The sequence below is a fragment of the Magnolia sinica genome, chromosome 16, assembly GCF_029962835.1.
Source record: "Magnolia sinica isolate HGM2019 chromosome 16, MsV1, whole genome shotgun sequence".
In the NCBI taxonomy this organism is placed as follows: domain Eukaryota; kingdom Viridiplantae; phylum Streptophyta; class Magnoliopsida; order Magnoliales; family Magnoliaceae; genus Magnolia; species Magnolia sinica.
The window spans coordinates 3,311,969-3,325,736 of NC_080588.1; positions in this window are offsets into that span (position 1 = coordinate 3,311,969).

Here is a 13,768-nt window from a genome sequence, read left to right on the forward strand (position 1 = left end):
AACTTTAGTTGGAGAAATGGACAAACTGCTACCCCTCAAAGTTTCTTCAATCAAAATCAAATCAGGGAAAACCTCAAGAAGAACTGGTTCAAAATTCCATGCAAGAGCTAACTCAGGCAATGCGAGACTTTATGCAAAAGATGGATTCACGTATGACGGTTATAAAAAAAGAGATGCTTCCTGCACAACCGCTCCCCAATCCTAAACCGCAATATGAGATAAGTGATCCCAGCTCTTCAAATCAAATGGGGCACGCTAAATCTATCACCACTCTTAGGAGTGGGAAGATCATTGATAAAACCCTTCCGGTTAGGCCCGAAAAGCCTCAAGAACTAGAAGAGGAAAACAATGATGGATCTAGTGAGGCCCTACAAAAATTAGAACCGAAACTTCTAGAAAAGTCAGTTGCTCCATTTCCCCAACGGTTGGTCGCACCAAAACCTCTCTCTAACTCTCAGGATATCCTAGAGGTGTTGAAACAAGTGAAAGTCAATATTCCTCTACTTGATGTCGTAAAACAGATACCTTCATATGCCAAATTCTTGAAAGACTTATGCACGACCAAACGACGGCAGAGTATTCAAAGAAGATCTTCTTGACCGAGAAAGTGAGTGCCATCCTAAAGCAAGACGTGCCACAGAAATTCAAAGATCCCGGTATCCCAACCATATCATGTATAATCGGGGACCATCGAATTGATCATGCACTTCTTGACTTAGGAGCAAGCGTCAATCTGATTCCCTACTCGGTATATAAACAGTTATGTTTGGGTGAATTAAAACCCACCCTAACCATACTACAACTTGTTGATCGCTCTGTTCGTGTACCAAGAGGGATAATTGAGGATGTGTTGGTCCAAGTTGATAGATTTTACTACCCTGTAGATTTTATCATCCTGGACACCAAACCTATCAATAACATGAGCACTCAGATTTCTGTCATTCTTGGTCGCCCATTCCTTGCCACTTCAAACGTAATTATCAATTGCAGGAATGATGTCATAACTATGTCCTTTGGGAATATGATATTGAAGTCAAACATCTTTTTCAATAACGGCAGAAACTTAGAGGATGATGACTATTTCCACGACATTAACATGATACTCTTTAGTGGAAGATATGACACCTCTGACCTTATCCTCTGACCCTCTAGAGATGTGCCTGGCCCACTCCCATGATTTTGATGATGACATGATTAGGGAGACGTGTGCCTTGCTTAATATTGCACCGGTACTTGAAGTTAACCCGTGGAGGCCACAATTTGAAGAGTTGCCCCAAATTGATGTAGTGCATCTACCGTCTAACCTCAAGCCACCGAAGCTTGACCTAAAACCTTTGCCCTCTGATTTAAAATATGTCTATTTAGGTCAAGATGAGACATACCCGGTAGTGATTTCTGCCCACCTGGAGAAAGAGCAGGAGAGTATACTCATATCTACTCTCATTGAGCATAAGGGAGCCCTTGGATGGACGATAGCAGACCTCAAGGGAATCGACCACTCGATTTGTACTCACCGCATATATCTTGAGGATAATGCGAAGACCGCTCAGCAATCACAACGTAGACTAAATCCAAACATGAAGGAAGTGGTTAAGGCCGAGGTTCTTAAACTATTGGATGTGGGTATCATATACCCCATATCTGATAATCAATGGGTGAGTCCAACTCAGGTGATTCCTAAGAAGTCCGGGATCACCATCGTAGCCAATGCCAATAATGAACTCGTACCAACAAGAGTTACTACTGGTTGGAGAATGTGCATTGACTACAGGAAGTTGGATACCGTCACGAGGAAAGACCACTTTCTTTTACCCTTCATTGATCAAATCTTGGAAAGGCTAGCTGGTCATTCCTATTACTGTTTCCTTGACGGGTATTCGGGCTACAATCAGATTGAAATCGCTCCTGAGGATCAGGAAAAGACCACATTTACATGTCCCTACGGCACCTTTGCCTACAGAAGGATGCCATTTGGATTATGTAATGCCTCTGCCACCTTTCAGCGATGTATGATAAGTATCTTTTCTGACATGGTGGGAAAATATCTAGAGGTCTTCATGGACAATTTCTCTGTTTTCGGTTCATCTTTCAGCGAGTGCTTAGAGAGTCTTAAATGTGTGCTGAGAAGATGTGAAGAAAAGAACTTGGTACTTAATTAGGAGAAGTGTCATTTCATGGTTCATAAGGGAATTGTCCTTTGACATATTATCTCGTCCAAAGGAATCGAAGTGGATAAGGTAAAAATTGATCTTATCTCTAACCTACCTCCACCCAAGAATATACGGGACGTGCGATCCTTCTTAGGACACGCTGGGTTTTACAGAAGATTCATAAAGGACTTTAGTCTCATCTCTCGTCCTTTATGTAATCTACTTCAAAAGGATACACCATACGAGTGGACTGAGCCATGTCAGAAAGCTTTCACTAAGCTTAAGAGCATGTTGACTAGTGTTCACTTGTAATGACCCGAAAAATTTTGTGCCAAGACCCGAGTACTACCTCTATTTTCCTTAGAAGTTTTTTTGGGGTAATTAGCGCTAAACTCGATTGCTTGTGAAATTTGCATCAATCACTTTAAATTTGATCTGCATGACTCTAAACCTGTAGAATAGTTGCGTTAGGTTACTATGAAATTTGGGATTCATCGCTAAAGCCAGTTGCTCTTGGGAATTTTTGGAAGTTCTGGATCGGACCTGGACCGCGCGTCGAAAGTCCGATAGCGATGATCTTAGGCTGTTGCGGTCACCATGTTGGGCTTGACCATCACCTCAATAATCAAGCCCAGAAGATGTTCTGGGTCGATTTGATTGAGTTCAGAGTGAAGAGTGTGAGAACGGTTGGAAATTTAATAAGATTTTATGAAATCTGAGTCGTGTCGCTTGCGCGATGATTTTAAGCAATCTGACCATTGGATTCTGACCCAATTTCACCCTCTGATCAGGAAAGGTGGCCCAGGCATGTCCTTGTGCTTGTGGACCTGATCGAGATTCGGTGACCGTTGTTTTGAGTGTGGTCCGCCACGGTTGATCTGAAGATCCGGTCGGTACGAAAACTCAGCCTGACCAAGATCCATGGTCAGTGAGCTTAAGTCCGACCTTTCGTGGTATTAAGCCCACCGGAAGTGCTTCGTTGGATCGAGAGAGGCTTGTTTTGGTTATAACCTAAGTATACCTTGGCCCTAGGGTTATTTTCATCAATGTTAGGCCTATTTATAGACCTTAAAACCCTAGCTCTCTTTTCCATACGATTTTCCTAACCCTAGCTTAGAAAGAGAGAGGAAAAGAGAGAGAAAGTGAGAGAGAAGTTGGTGAATCATCTTAGATTCTTTCCTGTTCTTCTTCATCCTTAAACCTTCACTTTAGAATCGTTATTCCGGCGATTCTGAGTTCATCTTTGGGTAAGTTAACCTAACCCTAATCTGTGTTAGAGCATAGAAGAGTCTTTGTGTTGTTGTAGCTCATTTCTATTCTTGCCTTAGGTTATCCTGTCGCCGTTGACGAAGACAAATCGTCTGAAATCAGTTCGGTGTTCTTTTCTGGATTAAGGTGCGGACTTTAATCGTATAGGTTATGGTTTTCAAGGCTTTCAATGTTAGTGAATGGTTTATTCTTGCTATGGATGAGATTTCACATGCCAAATGTTATGTTTATTTTGCGTTCCTGATATGCATGTGTTACATTGAGATTTGTGTATTCTATGTGTATGTATAAAGTACCGTATGCGTATAAAATATGAACCTGTGATTGCCATGATTATTTGTCGTGTACTTATGCTTATTGTATGTGCGGCAACTCCTTGGTAAAAGGAATTGTCCAAATGTGTGTATTTCAACATATGTCATGTATGTTGTATTATGTATTCTAAGTGTTTGTAGAAATGTCTAAATGATCTAAAGTGTGATATATCAACCTAGTATGGGCGTTGAGAAGCGATTCTCAACTCTCCCACTAGTGTGTGTGATTTCCTTCATGCAAGTTACATTCCTTGTTGTTTAATTTCAAGTCTTACTTATGTGAAAATCCATGTTGAGTTGATATTCTTCAGATGCTTACATACCATATGATTTGGGTTGTTGTTCCATTACTATTCTAAATTGTAGATATGAATATCTGTTGTAGTGGAATGTGTGTGGGACTATGAGTTAGTCCAGGAAATCGGTAATCGGCCTTAAGTTCATGGCTGAGGTTGCTTTCGCCACGTAGGACGTGATTAGACGAACCCGAGTCGTATTAGAGTTGTCGGCAGTGGTTTGGCCACGCGGAGTGTTTGCGCACTCTATGTCTTCAACCCAACGTGCGCTCGTGCTAGTCGAGTTCGTTAAGTAACCTGATTGTCCGATGTATGTTCACCATGTATGGACGCTACTATTTGAATCTAGGGTACCAAACTTACCGATGAAATCCTATTAACCATGGTACCTTGATCCGCTAAGACTCATGAGCCGGACATGGTGGTATGGGACACCGTGGTCGAGCTGTCGGCCTATACTGGGGTGACGAGCCTCCCCGTAGTGACCAGTGAGCAACCAAACTTGTGAGCCGATTATGGTGGTATGGGACACTATATTCGTGTTGTCGGCTTACATTAATTGGTGACGAGCCCTCTGTAGTGACCTCGAGCATGCCTGGATACCGCATTGAGGTGACGAGCCTTATTGTGGTAACGATGGTATGATAGGCATGCATTGATTGGTGACGAGCCCTTTGCAACGACCTGAAAACATATGATCGTATGAGATTGTCTAGGACTGACGACCCTAGAATGGATCACTGTTTGGATGGTGATATGAGGAAGGTACCTTAGCTTCCCAATCCTGCTATATGAAAAGGACTAATAATAACTTGGTAATCATGTCCATGCACCGCATTTGCATGTGCTTTGTAGACGTGGCGTACTTTGAGGTGATGTCATACTTAACGTAAGATGAAGACGCTGAGGGTGTACACGTGAGGGCACGCATTATTCTTCATACATCCTTACATTAACAAGAGTACTTAGGACATGTTTAATTGTTCTGCTTTATCATTACTGCTTGACTGAACTGATAACATGTTAACATTTGCTTTATTGTTCCACTGAGTTGATCACTCACTCCCACGTTCTGGGGTGGTGTTAAACACCCACCAGACTCTGTCTTAATTGCTGATGTTGCAGATGTTGAGGCGACCTCTGAGGCAGAGCAAGAGATTGATGATGATGAGGCTGCATTCTCTTTCATACAGTTTTCAGACAGGTTCTAGTAAGCCTTGTTCTGATGCGCGGGATGCTGGGATTTCTTTTAGAATTAAATGATGTAATTTGACACTTATAATTTTGATAGTAACACTTGAAATATGACCTGGTATGTATATGTACTTCAGAGATTTGCACATGTACTCACATATTTCTTTAAGTCTTCCGCTTGCATTCTTCACTTATCCCTGAATTATATTTGCTATTTGGCTTAATCTATTCCATGTTTTATGCACTAATACAGACAACATACATCCATCATTAAATATGTTGCATAAGTGATGTTTTGGAACTCGGGAGCTGAGTTATGCTCAGCCCCCGAATTTCAGGGCGTTACAAGTTGGTATCAGAGCATGATTTAGATTAAACCGGACCTGGATTATGGTCACACACTGCACGATGTCGCCACTTTAGTGTATTTGGGTGCGAGTTTATTGTAGCTTGTATGTTTTGGTTCCATTGCTTCTATCGGCGAAAGTTTACTGAAAACGATCGCCGAGATCGAGTCTGTGCTCTCTCCTGATCACACACATCGACCCGAAACCTCTCCTAAACTATCTATTAATGAGTTTAGATGGTTTATCATCCTATTTCAACCCTTCATTCTTCAAGAAATCTCTGTTTGTATCAGATTTCTGCCCGAATGGCCCGATAGGCGTCGAATCAAGCAAATGGGCCGATCGGGGCATTTCCAGTTGGGCCCAGGGGGGGACCCACATCTTTTGGGAGCTAAGGGACCAGGAGGACCTCGCCCAAACGGCGAGCCATTGCCGGTCGGTCCAGAGACCGGTGATGTCATCGCCGATTCAGCGAGGCCTCGCCGATTAGTGGGCCAGGCCGGGCGGGCCGGCTAGGGCCGACGAATGCATGGCCTAGTGTGGCCCACCCTTCCATGGTTTGTTGGTTTAAACCTTTTCTACACCCTACTTCCTTCACAATCCTCCCTCCCAAGCTCTCTTTTCCTTCAAGTTCTTCTCCAAACTTCTCCAAACCTCTTCCAAATCTTCTTTTTCTTCCATTTTCATGCAAACCCTACCAACCCATCTCAAAACCCTCACCCCCATTGCTGTCTACATCTCCTTTTCTTCTCATTTGGGCTCTCAAATCCTCCTTGGGATCTCAAGTGTGTGGAAGCTCCACCATTCTTCTTATTTCTCTCTTTTTCTCATTTCTCATGGCCCTCTTTGAGTTTATCATGGCCATCTTTTTCATTTCCTCCCTTCTTTCTTTGATGGGGAAGAAGAGAGCGCCCGTGGATAAAACCGGGCCTAGCTGCCCAACCAGTGCACGGAGGCCGAGAGGTGTCGCCGCTAGCACGACCGCCACCCGTGAGTTCCACACCAAGCAGGACCTTAATCCTCGAGGTCCCATTGGTAGAACCTTGTTGGCGGAGCTATCGCTGGAGTCTATGAAGGCCGTAGGGTCCTTTTTGAGGCTCATGTTGATTCGCGGCTGTTTGGTGAGTTTTTGTTGTTGGAGCGTCTGGAAGGGGCTGGTTGGTGTCTCTTGTTTGAGGGCAAGTATCGCGCGAATGCGAGTACTGTTCGAGCTTTTTATGTCAATATTCGTGATCCTTTGCTGGAGCCTCTACAGTTCAAGATTCCTTGTGGTAGCGGTCGGGAGGCCACGGTCAACGTTCCTTTGATATCCCGACTTCTGAATGTGCCACTTAGTGAGGTGCATGCCAGTGAGAAGAATTTGAACAGTATGCGCGAGAGGGACCGTCGCACCCGATTCCTGTGTGGTCTTCTGGTCGAATGGCAGCCGAATAGAAGTCTTCTGGCTACCAACATGACGGATGACTTCCGCTTGCTTCACCACATGTGTACGTTCAATGTATATCCTAGGTGGAGCAATCACAGCGAGTGTACGCGCTTGATGGTAGATTTTCTGTATCAGGTGGGGTAAGAAGCGAAGTTGTGTGTGCCGACGTACATCTTGCGTCAGATTATCCTTATCGCTCGTTCGACTAGGAGGACCGAATCACTTCCTTTTGGCCGCCTCATATATAAGCTTGCACATGAGTTTGGCTATAGGCTTGGAGCAGAGAAGCCGGTTCCTATTCGTCATATTAATCTGACGACCCTTAAGCAGATGGAGATTGGTCCTCGTCGACAGGCCTCAGAGAGTGAGGATGAGTTAGAGAGTGATGAGGATGAGAGTTATGCTGAAGGTGGTGCTGAGATTGAAGAAGAAACAGAGCAGGACGAGGAAGAAGTAGAGGCACAGAATACGAGTGAGAGCTCTCTTCCTGTGGCACCAAAGCAGAGCGCAGATCAGGCCACCAGGGATGCCCGTATTGCTCGGCTTGAGGAAGGGCAGGCTGTTCTACGCCAGGATATTATAGATCTTCGAGGCCTTGTGAAGCATAAATTTAAGAAGGTGACTCGAACTCTAAAGTCTATCTTGTGTTGTTTGTAGGATAAGGGTGCCCCGCCTTCATCTCTTGATTTCAACGAGTAGTTATCGTCCTTTGCTTTGTTTGTTGTTTCTTTCTATGTGTAGCCATTGTTGGCTTTGTAGTTGGAGTTGTTTGTAGTTGTTTGTGGTTGTTTGAAGTGTTAGATGTTGTAGTTTACATGCTTTTCCTATCGTGATTCATGTAATGCTGCACTATTTGTATTGCGACAATTTTGTTTAATGGAATGCATGTTGTTTATCTTTGAAGTTGTGCTATGAATGTTGTGTAGATGGATTATGTGAACGTAGAATCTTACAGGTTGCATCCTCTGTTGAATGTAGGGTATGCCTCCTAAGGGTTCAAAGTCTTCGACCCGTCTCTCATTGGTTGAGTCGCTTACTGGGGTTCCTCCCTTGAGCGATAGCTAGACGGATCCACAAACGGGCCCATCTCATGCCGGTGTTGGACCGACACCTATGGCTCCTCCAGTCACGCCTTCGGTTCCTGAGCCGAACCGTGCATCTTCGTCTGCTCCGCCTACTGATAGGTTTGAGCAGATGATGCTGTTGATGCAGCAGCAGCACCAGCAGCAGCTCCTATCTTCCATGGCTGGCATCTTTGCTCAGTCAGTAGGGGCGACTCCTCTCGCTTCACCTATGCCTCCATCTGGGAGTGCCAGTGCGAGCGGCACTTTTGAGCGATTCCAGCGCTTACGACCTCCCACATTTGTGGGTTCTCATAGACCCGAGGAGGTCGAGTATTGGATCGATCGCATCTCTAAGATACTGAGACCGCTGCACTGCTCTGAGGTTGAGCAGGTTGAGCTTGCTTCTTTCATGTTTGAGAAGGAGGCCAGTCTATGGTGGGACAGTGTTCTTCGCACTGTCGACGAAGGATTTGAGTAGTCGTGGCAGGCGTTTGAGGCACGCTTCCACGAGAAGTATTTTCCGGTTACGTACCGACATGAGAAGGAGAGTGGGTTCCTTCGCCTCCGCCAGGGAGGGCTGTCGGTGATGGAGTATAAGAACCGGTTCACTGAGCTAGGTCAGTATGTGCCTTTGATTTTGGGTGATCAGCCGATGAGGATATGGCGCTTTTCTGAGGGATTGAGGCCTGAGATCCGATCGAAGATATGTTGTGCTAGCATTTCTTCCTATACGGAGTTGGTGAGCATGTCCTTGCGAGCAGAGCAGGATGGGGACAGGTCGTCCCGTATGCGAGCACCTATGGTTCCTAGGCCGCGACCTGACTTTCAGGGTGCACCTTTTCTCGGTAAGAGGCCGCGAGCAGATTCTCCTCCTAGGCGTTCAACGCCGCCCGCTCAGCAGATGCGAGTTGATCTTCACTGTTCGTATTGTGAGAAGATAGGGCATTTGGACCGTTTTTGCTTTTCGCGTATGCAGGCCAGTGGTTTTACTCCACCGCAGAGGATTAGTCGTCCGATGCCTCAGGTTATTTCTCCTCTACTTCTTCGTTCAGCGCCAGCTCATCCATCCTTCAGACCTGCAGTACCTAGCTTCAGGCCACCTCATCGACCCATGGTTCCTCCGCCGAATCGTCAGCAGCAGGCTCGAGTTCATACGCTCTCAGCTGAAGCGCCTATGTCTGACTTGGTGCCGAGATCCTTCGAGGTTACAGCGCACATTGAAGGTATTCCCATTTCTATATTGGTGGATACAGGGTCCACTACCTCTTATATCATATGTGGCAGTTAGGCGTTTGGGTTTGAGCACTGTTTCTATGCAAGGAGTGACACTTACTACCGCTATGGGGATTTCCTCTGCTATGAGCAAGCATTGTATGGATTGTTTGGTTGATCTAGGAAGTGGATCGATCCATGGTGATTTCTTTGTCGCACCTCTTTATCATTACGATGTTATTATGGGTATGGATTGGCTCACGAGGATGTAAGCTGAGATTGATTGTGAAGGAAGGTCGGTGACTATCCATGGACCTGAGGGCGAGACAGTTACTTTCCTAGTTCAGGTCAGTTACTCTTTTCATCTTGATTATTATACTTCTCTGTTGGAGAATATGACTGAGTCGGCGATTGATAGCACGCCGGTAGTTCGAGAGTTTGAAGATGTATTTGAGTCGATTCCTGGATTACCTCTTCAGTGCGAGATTGATTTTACTATCAATCTCATGCCTGGTGCGGCGCCCATTTCTTTGCCCACCTATCATATGCCTCCGAGTGAAATGGAGAAATTGAGGAAGCAGATAGATGGTTTGCTAAATTTGAATTTTATTCAGCCTAGTGTGTCTCCTTGGGGAGCACCTGTCTTGTTTGTGAAGAAGAAGGATGGTTCCTTGCGATTATGTATTGATTATCGCAGGCTGAATCTGGTAACTATGAAGAATAAGTACCCTTTGCCCAGGATTGATGATCTGTTTGATCAATTAAAGGGGGCACGGTACTTTTCAAAGGTTGACCTGCAGTCAGGGTATCATCAGTTGCGCGTCAAGGATGAGGACGTGCAGAAGACCGCTTTCAAGACTAGCTTCGGTCACTATGAGTTCCTTGTGATGTCGTTCGGTCTTACGAATGCACCGGCCGTGTTCATGGATCTGATGAACAGGGTGTTTCGGCCATTCTTGTTTCGATTCGTCATTGTCTTTATCAATGACATCTTGATTATTCTGCGAGCCGGGAAGAACACGAGGAGCACTTAAGAGCAGTTTTGGATACTCTTAGGAAGAATCAGCTTTTTGAGCAGTTCAAGAAGTGTGATTTCTGGAAAGAGGAAGTCAAGTTCCTGGGACATGTGGTGTCCAAGGAAGGGATAGCTGTCGATCTTGCCAAGGTAGCTGCAGTGTAGGACTGGAAGCAACCTGGTTCAGTTACTAAGGTAAGGAGCTTTCTGGGTCTTGCAGGCTATTATCGACGCTTCATTCAAGACTTCTCGAAGATTGCCAGACCGTTGTCGCAGTTGACACGGAAAGATTTGAAGTTTGCTTGGAATGAGAGGGCGGAGGAAGCTTTTTAAGAGCTGAAGGACAAGTTGACGTCTGCCCCTGTGCTAGTATTGTCAGAGCAAGGGGTTAAGTATATTATATATACTGACGCCTCTCGCGTTGGTCTGAGTTGTGTCCTTATGCAGAAGGATAGGGTGATTGCTTATGCTTCGCGTCAGTTGAGGAAACACGAAGAGAATTACCCTACGCATGACCTGGAGTTAGCAGCTATCATTTTCGCATTAAAGCTCTAGAGACATTACCTCTATGGTGAGGAGTTCGAGCTCTTTTGTGACCACAAGAGCCTTAAGTATATTTTCACGCAGCGTGACTTGAATATGAGGCAACGCCGATGGATGAAAACATTGAAGGACTTTAAGTTCGATGTTTCTTACCATCCGGGCAAGGCGAACTTTGTGGCAAATGCGTTGAGTAGCAAGAAGGTTATTGAGTTTGCAGCTCCGCTAATGATAGCAGAGTGGGATACGTTGGAGTTCGTGCGAGATTTTGAGCAGAAGCTTACGGTGGTTGAGCCGTATGAGGTTATCGCACACATTCGTGTACAACCTCTTATCGACGAGAAGATCGTTGCAGCTCAGGCAGATGATGAGATTTTGGCGAAGATGAGAAAGCGGGTTGGTACAGATGAGAACTCCGACTGGAGTGTTAGTTCTGATGGGGGCCTACGATTTCGTGGCGGGTTATGTGTTCCTGACATCCCTGACTTTAGACGGGAGGTTCTCGAGTTAGCCCATAGTTTTAAGCTTGCGATGCATTCAGGTAGCACGAAGATGTATCAGGATATGAGGAGATCATATTGGTGGGACAATATGAAGGTCCATATTGCTGAGTTTGTTTCTCGTTGTTTCACGTGCTAGCAGGTCAAGGCAGAGCAACCCCGACCTCTTGGGCTGCTGCAGCCCATGCCCATAGCAAAATGGAAGTGGGACTTCATCTCTATGGACTTTATTTCTGGGTTGCCGAGAACGAGGAAAGGATATGACTCTATTAGGGTGATTGTCGATCGATTGACGAAGTTGGCTCATTTCTTACCGATCAGAGTCACAAACTCTGCAGACGAGTTGGCTAAGCTGTATATCAAGGAGATTGTACGTCTGCATGGAGTTCCCTTGGAGATTGTGTCTGATAGAGACACGCGTTTCACATCTATCTTCTGGACTCGTATTCAGGAAGCGATGGGTGTAAAACTGAAGTTCAGCACCGCGTTTAATCCGCAAACAGATGGGCAGACGGAGCGCGTGAATCAGGTCCTGGAAGACATGTTGCGAGCTTGTGTTTTGAATTTCAAGGACAGTTAGGATGATTGTCTCCAGTATGCAGAGTTCGCGTATAATAACAGTTTCCAGGCGAGTATTGACATGGCTCCCTATGAGGCGTTGTATGGTCACCCGTGCAGAGCACCGCATTGCTGGGCAGAAGTTGGCGAGCGTAGTTTGATTGGCCCGGAGTTGGTGCAGGTGACTTCAGAGAAAGTTGACACCATTCGACGTCGACTTCTGACAGCCCAGAGTAGGCAGAAGAGTTATGCTGATATGAGGCGGCAACCGCTTGAGTCTGAGGTTGGAGACCATGTATTTCTGAAGGTCTCTCTTATGAAGGGAGTTCTGCGGTTCGGCAAGAAGGGGAAGCTTACGCCGAGATTTATTGGTCTATTTCAAGTTCTGGATCGAGTGGAAGCGGTAGCTTACCGCCTTGCTTTGCCCACACCTCTTACGGGCGTGCATAACGTATTTCATGTTTCTATACTGAAGAAGTACGTTCCTGATCCTTCGCATATTATTAGTTGGGAGCAGGTGCAGTTGAGCGAGGATGCCACATATGTACTGCGACCGACACGTATTCTCGACAGGAATGAGCAGGTATTGCGTAGCAAGGTTATCCCTCTTGTGAAGGTGTTATGGACGATCATAGTGAAGAAGAGGCTACTTGGGAATCTGAAGCTGAGGTTAGAAAGAGCTACCCTCAGATCCTTGAGGAATATGAGAAGGTATGAATTTCGAGGACGAAATTTTCTTTAAGGGGGGTAGATTGTAATGACCTGAAAAATTTTGTGCCAAGACCCGAGTACTACCTCTATTTTCCTTAGAAGTTTTTTTTTGGGGTAATTAGTGCTAAACTCGATTGCTTGTGAAATTTGCATCAATCACTTTAAATTTGATCTGCATGACTCTAAACCTGTAGAATAGTTAGCGCTAGCTTACTCTGAAATCTAGGATTCATCGCTAAAGCCAGTTGCTCTTGGAAATTTTTGGAAGTTCTGGATCGGACCTGGACCGCTCGTCGAAAGTCCGATAGCGATGATCTTAGGCTGTTGCGGTCACCATGTTGGGCTTGACCATCACCTCAAAACTCAAGCCCAGAAGATGTTCTGGGTTGATTTGATTGAGTTCGGAGTGAAGATGTGAGAACGGTTGGAAATTTAATAAGATTTTATGAAATCTGAGTCGTGTCGCTTGCGCGATGATTTTAAGCAATCTGACCATTGGATTCTGACCCAATTTCACCCTCTGATCAGGAAAAGTGGCCCAGGCATGTCCTTGTGCTTGTGGACCTGATTGAGATTCGGTGACCGTTGTTTTGAGTGTGGTCCGCCACAGTTGATCTGAAGATCCGGTCGGTACGAAAACTCAGCCTGACCAAGATCCATGGTCAGTGAGCTTAAGTCCAACCTTTCGTGGTATTAAGCCCACCGGAAGTGCTTCGTTGGATCGAGAGAGGTTTGTTTTGGTTATAACCTAATTATACCTTGGCCCTGGGGTTATTTTCATCAATGTTAGGCCTATTTATAGACCTTAAAACCCTAGCTCTCTTTTCCATACGATTTTCCCAACCCTAGCTTAGAAAGAGAGAGGAAAAGAGAGAGAAAGTGAGAGAGAAGTTGGTGAATCATCTTAGATTCTTTCCTGTTCTTCTTCATCCTTAAACCTTCACTTTAGAATCGTTATTCCGGCGATTCTGAGTTCATCTTTGGGTAAGTTAACCTAACCCTAATCTGTAGTTCATCTTTGGGATGCTGGGATTTCTTTTGGAATTAAATGATGTAATTTGACACTTATAATTTTGATAGTAACACTTGAAATACGACCTGGTATGTATATGTACTTCAGGGATTTGCACACGTACTCACATATTTCTTTAAGTCTTCCGCTTGAGTTCTTC